General features: G+C 40.9%; 1 long non-coding RNA gene across 4 annotated transcripts in view; it reads right to left on the reverse strand.

The window, feature by feature from the left end:
• Positions 1–204: 204 nt before the first annotated feature.
• Positions 205–15,433, reverse strand: part of LOC135322661 (uncharacterized) — a 262,019-nt gene continuing 246,790 nt past the window's right edge. For 2 of the 4 annotated variants that reach the window (XR_010383375.1, XR_010383374.1), the window contains 4 exons: positions 12,905–12,969; positions 12,047–12,189; positions 5,615–5,819; positions 205–1,204 (listed from right to left, as the gene is read on the reverse strand). This is a non-coding gene — a long non-coding RNA (uncharacterized LOC135322661). Of the gene's footprint in view, positions 1,205–5,614; positions 5,820–10,282; positions 10,438–12,046; positions 12,190–12,904; positions 12,970–15,433 lie in introns of those variants that run through there. The other 2 variants (XR_010383376.1, XR_010383377.1) reach the window with 2 other exon arrangements.

Genomic DNA, 15,433 nt, shown 5'->3' on the forward strand with positions numbered 1-15,433 from the left:
TCCAAATTCACAAACTTACCCGCAAACCTCCAGAATGAAGATCTTTCAAAGGAGAAAAGGGTCTCCCATACCTGGAGATTGGGAAGGAGCAGACTCCTGGAGGAGAAGAAAGAATCCATTACATTCGTTCAATTCATTCTATTCATTGAGGATTTCCAGACCCTAGAACTGTGCCTGCCGTGTAAGATACGCTAAAAAAAAAAAAAAAAAAAAAAAGATATGTTGAATTTCTCTTGAATGAACAGTAAGATGATAATAAAAGTTAATATTAATATTTAATGAATGCTTACTCTGTACCAGGTCTCAAGCTAATCATTGATACAGATGATTAAATTCATTCCACCTAGCCACCCCAAGAGATGGTTATTTAGTTCCTATTTTCCAGAGGACAAAATAAAATTATAGACAAAATTAAAACACCCCAAACTCACAAACAAAGATGCAAAACCAGGATTGGAACCTAAGTTCTAACTGTGGAGCTGAGAATGCTGAGGCTGGCAACTTACTTGCCACACTATGAAAAGAAAAGAGCAAAAGAATATTAGATTGTGAGTTGGGAAGAAGAAAATTACACAGTGTAAACCTTGACTGTAGGATTTCTGTGTTTGGAGTGTGTGTAAATTCCCATCCTTGCTGTTTCTATTATGGCATGTTTTTTTTTTTTAAAGTTTCCTTCATAATTTGTACAAACTTTTATTGTCATAACAAACATAACAGTGCAAGGCAATTCCTGTTTCACAAGGTCCTTCCTACTGGACCATAAACTATTTGAAGGAATCTTATCTCTGTATCCGTAAAACCTGGCATAACGCTGGGCACAGATTTTACACTTAACAAATGTATCTGTTGAATAAATAGCATGACGCTCTCATAATAAATAGCAATAAACACTGTGAATGCTTTTCAGTGCTTAGGGTGTTTGTGTGTGTTGGGGTTTGAAAGAGTCCTGTAAATAATACTGTTAACTCTTTACTCCCCAAATCCTGAACACATTGAGAAATAAGACAGAATAATAAAGCATCCTTGTAATTGGGAAAGCTGACTTTGGAGAATGCAGCTTATACTTGCTGGTGGATGGGCTTCTTTATCCTAAACTCCAAAATGAGCAGACATCTGTGCAGCCACAGGTAGTTCTGGAAAGCTGTCGGCTTCTGCATGTAGGACAGGGTCTTTCTCATTAAACGCACACAGGCAAGGCATTTTCCTGGAAGAAAAAGGAGAGAAAGGAACTGAACTATTCAAATACACTCATCAGATTAAGTCTCTCCTGGATCTGGGGAAAGAGCCAGTGAGAGGCAGGAGGACTGTGTTTCCATCCATGTGGAGGAAAACAGTAGGAAATGGTTATGGTTTCTCCCAACTATGTCCCAGGACAACAAAGACAGAGGGCATCCTGAGACTACTCGTCCACTGATGGAAGGTCTACTAATTTTCCTGATGAATCTAGTGTCTATTGGTGTAATTTCCAACACTATGAGGCCGATAACAAAGGCTTCCTCTTTCAGATTTTATATAAAATACATAGAGAATGCCAAATCTGCTCCCTTAAGACCATATTCTCCCATTAGAGACGATTTCTTACTCATCCTATGGTAGGTGCTGAAGGAATGCAAGAACCCAACAATCCATCAGTCAACCCATCATTTACAAGGGCGACCTTGCTTGCGATGGAAACGGTTGCAGGTTAGTTTAGAGCTGCAGTTTCCTCCCAGGAGAGGCTACATGAAATTTTCGACCACCATGCAAGGGGAGTTCCCCCGGGGCTCACAGCAGTGATGTCAGCTTGGGCAAAGCGCTGGTACCATTTACTGGCATTTCAACAAATAAAATGAGTGAAGGAGGAAAGAGCAATTTTATTTTTCAGATAAAAAATCCCGAAAACCAGCATCACAGGGAGACTTAGACTTCAACTGTTTCTCTTACTGGAAACCATCTCTTAAATAATGCAAAGAGAAAGCTGCATGTACATCCTCAAAGAGTGAGTGTTATGGAAACGCAAAAGGCAGGCCGACCAGATCCCGGAAAATCCCAGCGCTGCTCTGGGGCACGCCCAGGCTGCCGGGGTGCGCTCTGCCTGGGCAGAAGTTTGTGCAAATAAGAGCAGCCCAGTGCTCAGGCCGGAAGCAGAAGGATCCACTCAAGCATTCTTATCACCTCAAGGTGCAAAAGATGCGTGAGATTAGCATCAGATTCTGAACACATCAGCCTTTGTTCTTGGGACTAGTTTCTTTGTTTAGTGATTGGACATAGCACTTCAAAAGGGAGACATAGAAGTCATCATAGAGAGGGGGAGAAAAAGGGACTGTGGAGTTGGAAAACTCAAGATCTGAGTTCTAATTCTTTACTGATTGTCTGTTTGACCTTGGGCAAACTCCTTAACCCCTTTGGGCCTCAGTTCACAAATTCTTAAAATGGGAATACTGGCCCCTGCCATGCAGGACCATTGACATAAAAAAGGGAATAATTATGTGGCTGCATTTTGCACACTGGAAGGTGTGTTAAGACTGTCCATGGTCAGCAACTGCCTAGAAAACCACCCGGAAGTAGATCTGAAGTCATAGCCAGGTCTGCCGTTAACAATAAAGGTGGTTGCTGAGCTTTGATTTTGATCTTCCTCCCTTTCCTTTCTTGTGACCTACCCACTTGTCTTAGCATTTCTGTACCATTCATTTCAGGATCTACTGCCCCTACAGCTTCCCCTGGCGTTTGCCTGGGTGACAGCATCTTAGCTGATGGAGTGAGTAGCTTTCCCTTCTCCCTTTCTTCCTCTAACCAGAACTGTCTGCTGTCACATTGCCTCAAGACCCCTGCCTTCCGTTAGAGAGAGAAGACGGGGGACTCATGCTGAGTGAGCTACTCACTGAACTAGGCACTGTATAAACACTGTCTGATACAAGCCTTCTCCAAGTGTGCTCCCTGGAGTGTCAACACCTCCTGGGGACTTGTGAAAAATGCAAATTCTCAGGCTCCACTTCTGGCCAGCAGAATCAAAAACTCGGGCGTGGGGTCAGCCCTCTGTGTTTTAACAAGACTTCCAGGTGATTCTGTGAATGCTCAAGTTTGAAAACCACTAATCTGATGCAACTCTCCCAGCAAGCCAGCCAGATAAGCACGGCCGGCGTTATACAGGTGAGGAAACTGAGTCTGAGAGGTTGAGCGACTTGTCTGAGGTCACCCTGCTTATAAATAGCAAGGCTGAGATTCAAATTCAAGCCAGTCTGGCCACAGAGCCTGGCTCAAGTCCATGCTGCCTCCCACAATACCGGGACAGTCATGACTGGAAACGGCATCCCATTCCTCGGAGATAACGGTTGTATTCCAGCAGCCACCTGGCGTAAAGGCTGGAACACAAGGTGCGGGATCGCCAGCATAAACACTCACATCCTGACCATGCACCTCCTCGCTCTGCAATTGCAGGGAATTCATTCACCCTCTGAGCCTTAATTTCTCCATCTGTGCAGCTTTAACTTGATTCTATTTTCACAAACTTCTCCCGTCATTTATGGAAAAGTACATGACACTGAGGCACTGCTGCAGATAAACTTTTTGTGTTTTGATGCTCTTTCGGGGCATTCGAGTTCAGTTGACCCAGAGGAGGAGCATACTCAGCTGTCGTGTCCAAAGGAAAAGGGGGAAAAGCTATGAAATAAATGTGTTGTCCACCCCCTATGCCCATTATGAGCAAACAAACTCAGCTTCTTAATGATCCGAGCTTAATTGGTGACAACAAGATCTCTTATCCAAGACAGGAGGAGGTGGAATGAACACTTTTGTGCTTAAAAACTGAAAGGGAAAAATAGCTTAACCTCTAGCTGATGTAAAAAAAAAAAAAAATGTGTTCAGGTCTGCAGTGGACAGACACCAGAATGGAGCCTGACTTGGGATTTCCCAGATGGCTGGAGCTGTGAAGTCTGACCCCAGCCTGGGACTGACAGACTCAAGGGCCTAGAGTTGTCATCTTGGGAGAATAAGCAGGGGTACTTTTTTTTCTCCTTAGCTCAGGTCTAGATGGAAGAAATTTAATCTTTCTCATTCAGTGAATCTCAATTTCCTCATCTGTAAAATAGGGATGAAATAAGATAATGTTTCTTGAATTGCTTTGAAAACAATGACATTTATAAGTTCAACTTCATTGGCAATTCATGTTCATTCTTATTGGCTACCGAGAGAGATGTGTTGAGGAGGATTCTGAAGCTCACTGTCATAGCCAACTAGTAATAAATAGCACGGGCATGGTGCAGTGGGATAGGCGGTTGCCTTTAAGATAAAATCCAAACTCCTTAACGTGGTTTGAAATAAAGATCTCTGTAATTTGGCTGGAGTCACCTTCTCCAAGCTCGTTTCACCTCTCAGTCACTCACTTCATCCCCGACCATGCAGTATGCTCTAACGAAAATGAGTGATTTCCATTGCCTCAGAGGCAGCATTTCAATCCTGTTTCTTCAGACTGGGATGTTCTTGCTCTCTGCCTCTTTTCCTCCCAACCTTTACCGCATTCTTACTCCCCATATATATACCATGCGCCCACACACATGCAGCCCACACACATGCAGCCCACATTTTGCATGGCTAGTACCAAGTTTATAGCCTCCTGTGATACACTCCCTGGCACCCCATCATAACCCTGAAAGGTGATTATCTGCTTGCTTGTCTTTCTCTGAGCTGCAATCTCTTGTGGCCACTGATTGTGTGCCTGCTGTCACTATACTCACCCCCAGAGCAAGCCCTGAGTAAATATTGTTGAATTAACTAAATTAATGTATCAGTGATATATACGCAAGATGGTCAAGGTTGCAAAGGAAGGAACTGGAATCTTTGTATTTTTCCCTACGCAAGCCTGAAGCTGTATGCAATTGAGTTATTACATTCGTGCCTCAGTTTCCTCAACTGTAAAATGGAGAAATAGTAGTACCTACCTAGGGGTGTTGTAAGTATAACCAGAGAATACTTGGAAAGTGCTTGGCACTTAGGGAGCACCACATAAATGTCAGGTACTAGTGTTACTACTTGTGATCAACCAGTTGTTTTGAAATCACCAATATCTGGACAATTCCTTAATCTTGATCATAACAAAACAGTGAAATTTAATATGTAAAAGTCTTTAAAGTTAAGTAGTAAAATGAGAAATAGCACCTTGAGCACCTAATTCTGAAGTCTGAACTCTCTCCACTGACGTTACACCTGCGATAACCAGAAAAGCCCATTTCATAAGCACTTACACACGATGCATGGTGAGTACACAGTAAACTGAAACTGACCACAACACAAAGTGCCACACACAATACAGCCTGTGCATACCATTTTATTAACATTTAAGCCTATGTTGCTTTCTACCTTTGCCTGCTCTAAGCTGGTAGGCAAAACCAGTGCCTCATATTACATACACCACATACTGAGACATTAGAATATTAAATAATTGTGATTGTCTATGGCCAGTAAATTTATTTTCTCACTTCATCTGTTACCATCTATTATCATCTGCATTATCAGGATTTTAATGTTCTCGAAACACAATTACTTAACAATATTAAGCATAATATTAAGTATACATATGGTACTGGATTTTAAGGAAGGTAAATATTGAAATCATGGCTGAAATCTGGTCCAAACTTACCTCCCTAGGGCTTTGCCTGATTGACGTTCAAGTTCAGCATAGCCTGAAACTCTGCACTAATGGTATGTCTCCATTTCACACAACACATGTAGAAACAGCGTCAGCTGAGGAGTATCGAACACCAAGGTCTTTAATCAGCTTAAATTTAAATCAAAGTTCTCATTTTCGCCCCACTCTGTGGAAAATGACACAATGTCCAGGTTCCCTGCAGGATCAAAACTCAAATAATATCTCATATGCCGATAATAAGTGAAAAACTCAAATGCAGATCTATTACTGTAAATCTACAAAAATTATAGATTGTAAAGAGAGTAAGAAAGTGAAAACTCATGTTGGGCTGTATTATAGCTGATAAAGCTATAAGTTTATGCACTCTTACCAGCATGTTGGCTTTAAGTAAGTTTCCTTAAAAAATAAATCTGTTGTCATTTCATATAAGTCAAGGTGTGAGAGAGAAGTGCTAAGTTTCCAAGAAATGATAGACCAGCCCTGTAACCCTTGAGCAGAAACTATCTGAACTTTTTAGCTCCACACTTAGCAAAGGGAGAGGTGCTTAGTAGGCCCTCAGGAAATGTCTGTTGAGTGGATCTGAGCTATTAGAAAGGAGAATATCTGATTCCTCACAGGATCAGCCCCTTCTAATCGGACATGCAATTTATCTTGAAACATTTCTCAAGTGGTGCTTAATGTCATAAACTCCTACATCTTCTCCATGGAATGCCTTTCAATTTGAAAACCCAGCAAGTCTAAATCCAAAGTTTATCATTTCAAGTGAGTTTTCCTTCAAACAGCATAGAGGGAATCGGCACTTATTGGCAAATAAGCATCGTAAGCAGAGTTCAACTCTCAGGATAATTTCATTTTCTAAAGGAAAAATGTGTCTGCGCCTGTACAATGGATAAAGCTAATACTGTCAAGTCAACAAGCAATGAGTAGGGAATACTGATATCGTTCATGGTACGATAGGAAGAAAGAACATGGAAGGAAGAATGATTGGACAAGTTCACTCCCTCAGAACCCTCTGTATGGTATTGACACGACCTTAGCGAACAGGAGGACTAAAAAGGACAAAAGACTTGGTTATTAAAAAGGATCTGTGAGCTTACAGAACCCTGCAGATCCTACAGAATCCACTTAAAAATGTGCCGAGTAGTGAGTCTGTCACCACACACGCTCCAAAGACATATGGCCAATAGGTTGTTGGTAAATATTTAACACACTGAAATGCAAGACTCCGACACCGGCTGGCTAGGGTTACAAAGACGTGGAGCCATGCTGACAAAGCCAGGGCCGGCTGGTGACAGCGATGCCCTGTTACAAAGCTCATATCTGCAGACTAAAATTAAAACTCACTCTATTCATATAACACAACTCCCTGCAGGAGACCTCAGTGGATTTTCTCTTTAGTTAAAGCTGTCTTCTACGGTTCAGCAGCTTCAGTGCAGGGGGAAATTATTTTGTTGGACCTTCACATCTGCCTTACATACTCAACAGTAACTCGAGTTACTGTTTGGTCTTGGAATTCCAAAGTCCCCAACCCAGTAGGGGTGTTTACCTTTTGTCAAATTTGTCACACTCTCCTTATCCTCATAATGTGAGAAAGGGTCTGGGCTAGCTGGTCCAACATGAGGGAAGAACACTGATCAGTGATGTATTAATTCTCTTTTATTAAAGATCTGAATTTTGGATGATGATAACCATGGCCCAAGTGATGCACAGTCCTGAAGAAGTTTTAGAGAAGAGGCTCAATTCATTTTACTGCGCTTCACACATGTTGCATTTTTTTTTTTAATGACTCTGTGTGATGGCAACTCTACATTTAGCCAAGTCTATCAGTGCCATTTTTCCAACAGCATTTGCTCGTTTCATGTCTCTGCGTCACATTTTGGTAATTCTTACAATGTTTCAAAACTTCCACCAGCAAAAGGATTATGACTTGCTGAAAGCTCAGATGATAGCATTTATTAAGCAATAAATTATTTTGAATTAAAGTATATCTGCTTTTTTTAGCTATAATGCTATTGCACACTTAATAGATTACAGTGTAGTGTAAACAATTTTTATGTGCACTGAGAAACTACAAAGATTCGTGTGACTCAGTTTAATGCGTTTTTCACTTTATTGTGCTGGTCTGGACCCAAACTTGTGGCATCTCCAAGGTACACCTGGTATTCAACAATCCACTAATTTGGAACATTCATCTCTGACTCCTACCATCCAATACTATTGACTTACACCAGAAATTAAGGTCATAAGGAAAGTAACTGGAGAAGGAGAGAAACGTTAATAAATATTATTAGTTACTATTTTTGACTGCCTGTTTTGTACCAGCCCCATGCTAAATGTAGGGTATATATTATTTCCTTTAATCTTTACAATAACTTTGTGTAGTAGGTATTATCTCCATTTTATAGAGAAGAAACTGAGACTCAGAAAAAGTCATCCGTCCCAGTGGAAAAAGCCCAAAATTAGAATGATTGGTCTGTTGAAAGCCTATGCTCTTTGTCACCAAACCACGACGACAGATTCTCTGAGTCCTCCAAGGGGGAGGGTCTTATGGGCCAGGAAGCTAGTACAGATGCGAGAGGCAGGCTGAGAGTAAGACAGAGACACAGACAGAAGACCTATTTTTCTCGTTTTTAATTCTAAAGGGAAAAACCAGATTAATGGTGATTGAAACTTTGTCTTAATATCAGGGACCCAATAGGGGCAGGGAGGTAGGGGAGCTGCGGTGAAGCCAGAACTGGCAAAGAAGGGGTGAGTCTCACGGGACTCGATCGTGCCCCAGTGCTGACCGTGTGCTGAGGTCAATCCCAGGACAAGGTCCCAGGACCAGGTAAAAGAAGACTGTCAAGGGTCTGGAGTCAGCACATACCAGGAAGAAGGCTGGTATGACGAGCAGAGCTGAAGGGGGAGAAATGTGCAGGAGTGGGTGAAGGGACTACGTCCTGCCAGGAGTGACCTTTGAATGTGCTGGAGAGGCTGGCTCTGCATTCGAAAGTGTACATTTCATGGTCTTACCAAGAGGACATTTTCCAAGGTCACTGGAGAGTGGTGGCCACATAGTATATGAGATTTATCTTTGGCTTCAGTCTTTCCTTGTTTCCCGGATACCACATAGTTATGAGACACACATGAGTGCACTCAGGGGCTAGTGGATGAAGCCCTTTACTAATTATTTATGGCCCTCCTAGTGTCAGGCTTTGGCATCTGTTCTGATCTCATTGCAAGTCAAAGTATACCCTGTCTGTCCACCTGTCTATCTGTCTATCTCTCTCTCTCTCTCTCTCTCACACACACACACACACACTCGTGATAGATTGGCCATTCTGGTCAGTACTGTCATCTTTAAGACCAGCCTGACTTACAGCCTCAAGGTTTTCACTGGGATCTTATCTCCCAGCCAACCAGCACGGCTGCCTGGGGGTCAGGTGACCAAGTCTGTGTTGCATTACTCATTGTCAACATTTCAGCCAAACGAGGAACATATGTAAAACTTATAAGCATTCTGGCATCACTCTTAATTAGTAACCACGATCTGAGCATTTGTTATTTAAGCTCATTTAATTCCAGCCAGATTACAGCGTGTTGCAATGCAGGCTGCCTTCTGCATCATCATGCGAGGTTCCATCAGCAGGCTTCAGGGAAGCATGAAAAGTCACATTTAATCAGTTCTCAGAGCATTACTCTCCTGAGCTGAGGGTAACGTGAACCACCAGGGACTGCAGCTCCGGCCACGGTAGACCAGCAGGCGGCGCCAGCAGGGAGGAACGGCTGCGGGCCAGTGCACCTTAGTGACTGCACAGGCCTTTTTAATTTTCCACCATATGTTACATAATAAACATCATTTAGGAACCATGCTCTTGTGAGTGTGGATACTCATTCACACAAGTGATCAGAGAAAAGAAATAATATTGTTTCCAATAAAGATGGTGGGGTCAGGAAATGCCATCATCGACCTGAGAGGAGTGTAGGATGCTTAATGAAGATTAATGAATTTTTAAAAATAAAAACAAGTGTCATGTTATGGATTCAAAGGCTCTCAGTTGGTCATGTGGTTGCATGTCAGGGGACTTGATGTACTGTGGTCAAAAAAGTTACAGCTCTTTCTAATAAAAGGCAAAACTTTTGAATGCAGAATCTGGCAAGGGTTGTCTCTCCACAGACACGCAGGGCAGTCTGTGCCAGGGTGCAGAAAATCCGGAGGAGCCAAAGGGATCAGGAAAGAGAAAGATGTCCAGTAAACTCTCTCTCTTCTCTCTGCCAGGGGGAGATTATTCCAGGACCTTTGCATTTGGAGAATGACCTGGCTGCAAGGTCCATCCTGTGAATTAGGGGGGGAAATGGAGAACTGGAGAAGTAAGGGATGGAGCACAAGGGGAGAGAGGAGACAACTGAATGTGGGTGGGAGCAGTGCAAGTGTCCTGTGGTCTGTCTCAGCACCTCCCTGGGAAGTGTGAGCCCTGGATTCGAGTCCTAATTCTACTCCTGTAGAACCTGGGCCAATTTCTTCATTTCACTGGATCTCATTTTCCTTATTGGTCAAATAAAGAGTTGAATTGTAAGACCTTAAAGATCCTGTCTAATTGGAATATTCTCTTATTATTTTAAGTGTTGAAGTCTGACTTCTCTATAATTCTTAAGTGTTTGAAATAAAGCCCTGTTTAAACAAATTTCCTCTATTTTAAAGCAAAAAAAAAAGTACATATACATACATACATAAATGAGCTTTAAGAAAAAGGTTTGTTATACCTTAAAACTAGTCTCAGTGAATCAGCATGTATTTAGGACCTTCTTTGTGCTCCATCCTCTGATAAGAGCTGCTGGAGAGATAAGAGACATACAAGACAACTCTCATCCTCAGGAAGCACACAGACCAGCTCAGAGAACACATAAATACATGGGAAGCAATGAATAAATGAGACAGCGTGGGACAGAGTGACAAATTGTGAAGGGTCAGTGCAATGGATGTCAGAGAGCTGACTGGTCAGCATGAGCTGCGCCAATCTTAGACAGATCTTGGGGGAAGCAGAACTGACACTGGGCTTTGAAAAATATCTACAGAAGAGTGAGCAGGGGATGGCTGATGTGCGGGTGGGGAAGTCATTTATAATTCATATCATGGATATAGGCAGGGAGAGGGGCAGAAAAACAGCCTAGATTATAGAGAAAGAGTCATGTAATGAAGCAGTGGGAAATATGAAAATTATTTGGAACCAAAAGGAAGGCCTTAAAAGCCAGCAAAATTCAGACTATTTATCTCTTTCTAGTTATTATATATACTGCATATATGGTTGGTTTTGAACATACCTTTGACTTAGGCTATTGTCTCACAATATATTGGGCTATTTTAATATTTTCATAAGCGTTTGTCATGTACTATATATGCTGTATAAACCTATTATTAAATATCTGTAAAATATCCTATCAGTCTAGGGCTGCTTACATTTGAATCCCCGCCTCGTCACATGCTACTTGGGTGACTTTGGGCAGGTGATTTAACCTCTCTGTGCCTCAGTTTCCTCATCTGTAAAACTGGAATAGCAACAAAAGTCTCTGTGAAAATTAAATGCATTAAGATAGCAACAGGGTCTAGAACAGAATCTGGCACAAAGTAACCTTCAATAAATGTTCGTGCTTAAAGTAAACCAGAGAGGGAAAGAAAAATATCATATATCACTTATATGTGAAATCTGAAAAAAAAAAAAAAGACACAAACTTATGGTTACTGTGGGAATGGGGGTGGGGAGCGATAAATTGGAAGTTTGAGATTTGTAGATACTAACTACTATATATAAAACAGATTTAAAAAAAAAAAGGTCCTACTGTATAGCACAGGGAACTATATTCAATACCTTACAATAGCCTATAATAAAAAAGAATATGAAAAGGAACATATACATACATGTATATAAATGAATCACTATGTTGTACATCAGAAATTAAAATAACATTGTAAACTGACTAAACTTCATTTTAAAAAACAGATTAAAAAATGTTAGGGCTTTGGTAGATTTACCATAATTTACTTAACCGTTGCATAAATTCAGGAATTTACATTGTTTTCAATTTTCCACCATTAAAAAAGGCACTGCTGTTCACCTCAAAAAGCTTTTTTGTTATTTAGAATTAGCCATTTCTTTAGGAGAGAGGTTCCCAGAATTGGAATTACCAGAGTCAAAGGGTGTGAATATTTGAAGATGCTTGTTACATCTTGCCAAGTAACTCCCCAACGGGCTGTGCAGCCTTGCCTGCGTGAGGAATTGTCTTCACAAAGAAAAAGAGAAGTCACCACGTTGACAGAGAGGACTAGTATATTGGTGGTGTTGGTTTAACTTGCATTCCCTTGATTACTAGTGAAAGTGAACATCCTCCCATCTTTGTGAACAAGCAATATTTCACTTTTGTGAATTATCAGCTCATGATTTTTACCTGTGAATCTGTTGGTCTTGGTCATCTTCATATTGCCTTTTCTTAGCATGATTTATTCAGTTTGTACTTGGATAATACTTATCAGACACTGATGCATTCTTCCATAGCTGACCTCACATCATTTAATCCATGTGTTTCCTCTTCTGTGTGAGCAAGAATATTATCTCGTTAAGTCCTTAGCATCTATTCCAGACAATTCTTAGTATCTGAATCAATGCTCTGTATACAATAGGTATTCAATACATACTTGATAAACCACCCGAAGAGTGTCATTTTTCTTCATCATGCTGATCAACAGTTTTCCAAAATTTGAAATTCATTTATATTTGTAACCCTTAGTGCATGAGTCTCAACTATAGCCACGGGCTCTTTTTAGTGTAAATGCCACGCTTGCACCTTATTACAAAGAGTGTATTACTGAGGTTTGGTCAGGAAGAATTTGTGTCAGTTTGAACTGCTGTAACAAAAATACCATAGACCGAGTGGCTTAAACAAGAAACATTTATTTCTCACAGTTCTGGAGGCTGGGAAGTCCAAGATGAAGTCTAAGATCCAGCAGATCTGAGGCCTGGGGAGGGCCTGCTTCCTGGCTTGCAGATGGCTGCTTTCTTGCTATAGCCTCAGCTGGCCCAGGTTGCAAACTCTCACCTCTTTTTCGTCTAATGAGGACTGTAATCCCACTGTGGGAGCTCCACTCTCATGACCTCCTCCAAACTTAATTACCTTCCAAAGGCCCCACATCCTAAAACTATCTCATTGGGAATTGGGGTGTCAAGATATGACCCTGGGAGAAACACAAACATGCAGTCCATAGCAAATAGTACTCATTGATAAAGCCAAATAGTATAATCAGATTACCTGGGCCCAAAGTATCACTTCCTCGGTCCAAAATCTTAATTCCATTATTCAACAAACTCTCCAGCCTGAAAAAAAAAAAAAAAAAAAAAAAGGAGAAAGAGAAGGCATTATTTCCCCCTAATACTTTTTGGGCACGGAAGTTTTGATGGATAGCAGCGGAATAATGAAGTGCATATTCTCCTGGACAGTCTGACGTAGGCAGGGGAGGCAGAGTGGCCTATATTTCATGAAGCGGAACGTTGACAAGGGCCAAACTGCATGCTCTCAGAACTCAGGTCATTTCATTAGCATTTGTTATTTTTATACATTGGTAGTTGTGGATGTCAATGGCATTTTAATATCCCAGAATGTTCACAGCACCAATACACTCACTCCCACTAATATTTCATGGCTCATGGATCATTTCCAAATCAAGAGCCTGGCTAATAATATGTCTTAACACTTTCCATAACAGAGTGAGGAGGAAGAAAAAAAGATACCCTCTCCTGGGTACACAATATACTCTCCCACTTAGTTTATGATAACCAACATTATTTTTCATTTATTTTTATGAGGTTTATAGGACGCATTTCCTCCAGAGGATTCTGTTCAGAATTGCAAGTACTTAGGTGATTTGCTCGCATGCTATTAATTTTTACTTACTCTTTTATAGCTTTAAAGTATTTTAGACTCAGGGATTGCTGGACCATATCCTTCCTAAAGCCCCCACGCAGATACCAAGCTCCTCTGTCAGTCTTTATTTTATGACCAACACTGCCATGCCACATAACTTAAAAGCAGAATTGGTATGAATTAAACTCTCTTCCCTACTTACACTACATTACTGCACCACACATTACACCTTGTTATATGGGAGACATCTGTTGGGTTGGCCTCCCGGTTTCCTGCTGTGACAAACAACATCGTAGAAAGTCACAGATCACAGAGTGACAGTCCCATACCCACCTTTCACAATGTCACCCATCCTGTCTGCAACTGATTGGCTCAAAGGGAGCCACTTGACATGTGGGGCCAAGCAGAGTTTTTCCTAAGAATTTAAAATTAGGAGCAAGACAGAGTGGGGGAGAAAAGAAGAGTGAAAAAGCATTTAAAAGATGGATAGGTAGAAGATGAGAGAATGGAGGGATAGAGAGATTCAGAAGCCCTGTAAGAGGCTTGACTGTGATATAGAATCACCTTTCTGTCACAGGTGGAGCACAGGTGCCTGTGTCCCCGAAGAGCAGGGATGCAGACCGGGAGGGAGGAGCAGAGCCCAGGGTGAAAAGAACCTTGATGGCTTTCTAGGCCCTGTGTCTGATCTCTTCTCTAGTTTCAGTTACATCTTTGCCTTTGGCCTTAGTAAGACAATCATTTCTTCTTTTAATAAATTTGCTCTCTTTAACTTAGTCCAGATCAAAGTGGTTTCTACTGTTTGCAATCAAAGCATCCTAATACATATGACTGCAGTCAAAGCATCCTAATACATATGACTGCAATCAAAAGCATCTCAATTCCTATGACATCTGTGTCTCCCCCGTTGGACCATGAGTTTCTTGAGGGCAAGGACTCTATTTTACCCATCCTGATTTTACCCTAATTGTCTTTTAGACATTTAAATGTCATTTAGACTCTTTTATAGTACCTGGCAATAGTATGTGCTCAATTAATATCAGTTAAAATGTTGTTAAATCATCGAATTATTCCACAGATAACCAAGAACGTCACATTAAAGAGACCCATTGAGAACATTTTGGGATAAATTTGGCAAATATTTAGCAATTGCCACTTCAGCTTGCCACCTTTGAATGATGAAGAGGTCAGATATTTTCAGATTATTTCAAAATTCCTTTCTGGCAAAAAAGAAAAAAAACCCACAGTATTACAGTTTTTTCTTCTCTCAAAATGCTCCTGACTAGTTTAAAACAATTGATACCTACACATAAATTTTTTTTAAAAACTATGACTCTGCAATTTTCCAATTCATAATAGGTGGCTGGCTACTCATTTATTCTGCAAACATTTGCTAAAACCTTACCTCATGCTAAGTTCTGTATCAGTAATGAAAACGGAAAGGGAAGAGATTAAGAAAGTCTCTGATCTAGAGGTATTTTCTGTTCAGTGGGAAAGAGAGTTACAAAAACACATAATTACAATGTTTGACAAGGTTCTGGAATGGAGGTCCCTACGATACGTAATGCAAAGCAAAACTCAGTGGAGGGAAGGATGGAGAAGCCTTTCCAAAGAGATCAGTTTTGAACTGGATATTCAGTGATAAATAGGAGTTTACCCATTTCAACAAATTTTAAAAGTCTGCACTGGGTTTTACAGAGCAGGATATAAACTAGCAAGGGTTGGGAGGTGGCTTGGGTCAGTTGTGAAGGCCCACATTATAAGTCACACTTTGGAGTTCAGAAGTGATGATGAAATGATGACTTTCAAAAAAAAAAAAATTGAGGGTACGAAATAATCACACATGGGTTTAAGTAATTATTTAATAGATGTGTTTCCTGCGAATTTTCTAGGTGCCAGGCATTGTGGTAAATACGTTAT

Source organism: Camelus dromedarius, chromosome 12 (assembly GCF_036321535.1).
Source record: "Camelus dromedarius isolate mCamDro1 chromosome 12, mCamDro1.pat, whole genome shotgun sequence".
NCBI classification, from domain to species: Eukaryota; Metazoa; Chordata; class Mammalia; order Artiodactyla; family Camelidae; genus Camelus; species Camelus dromedarius.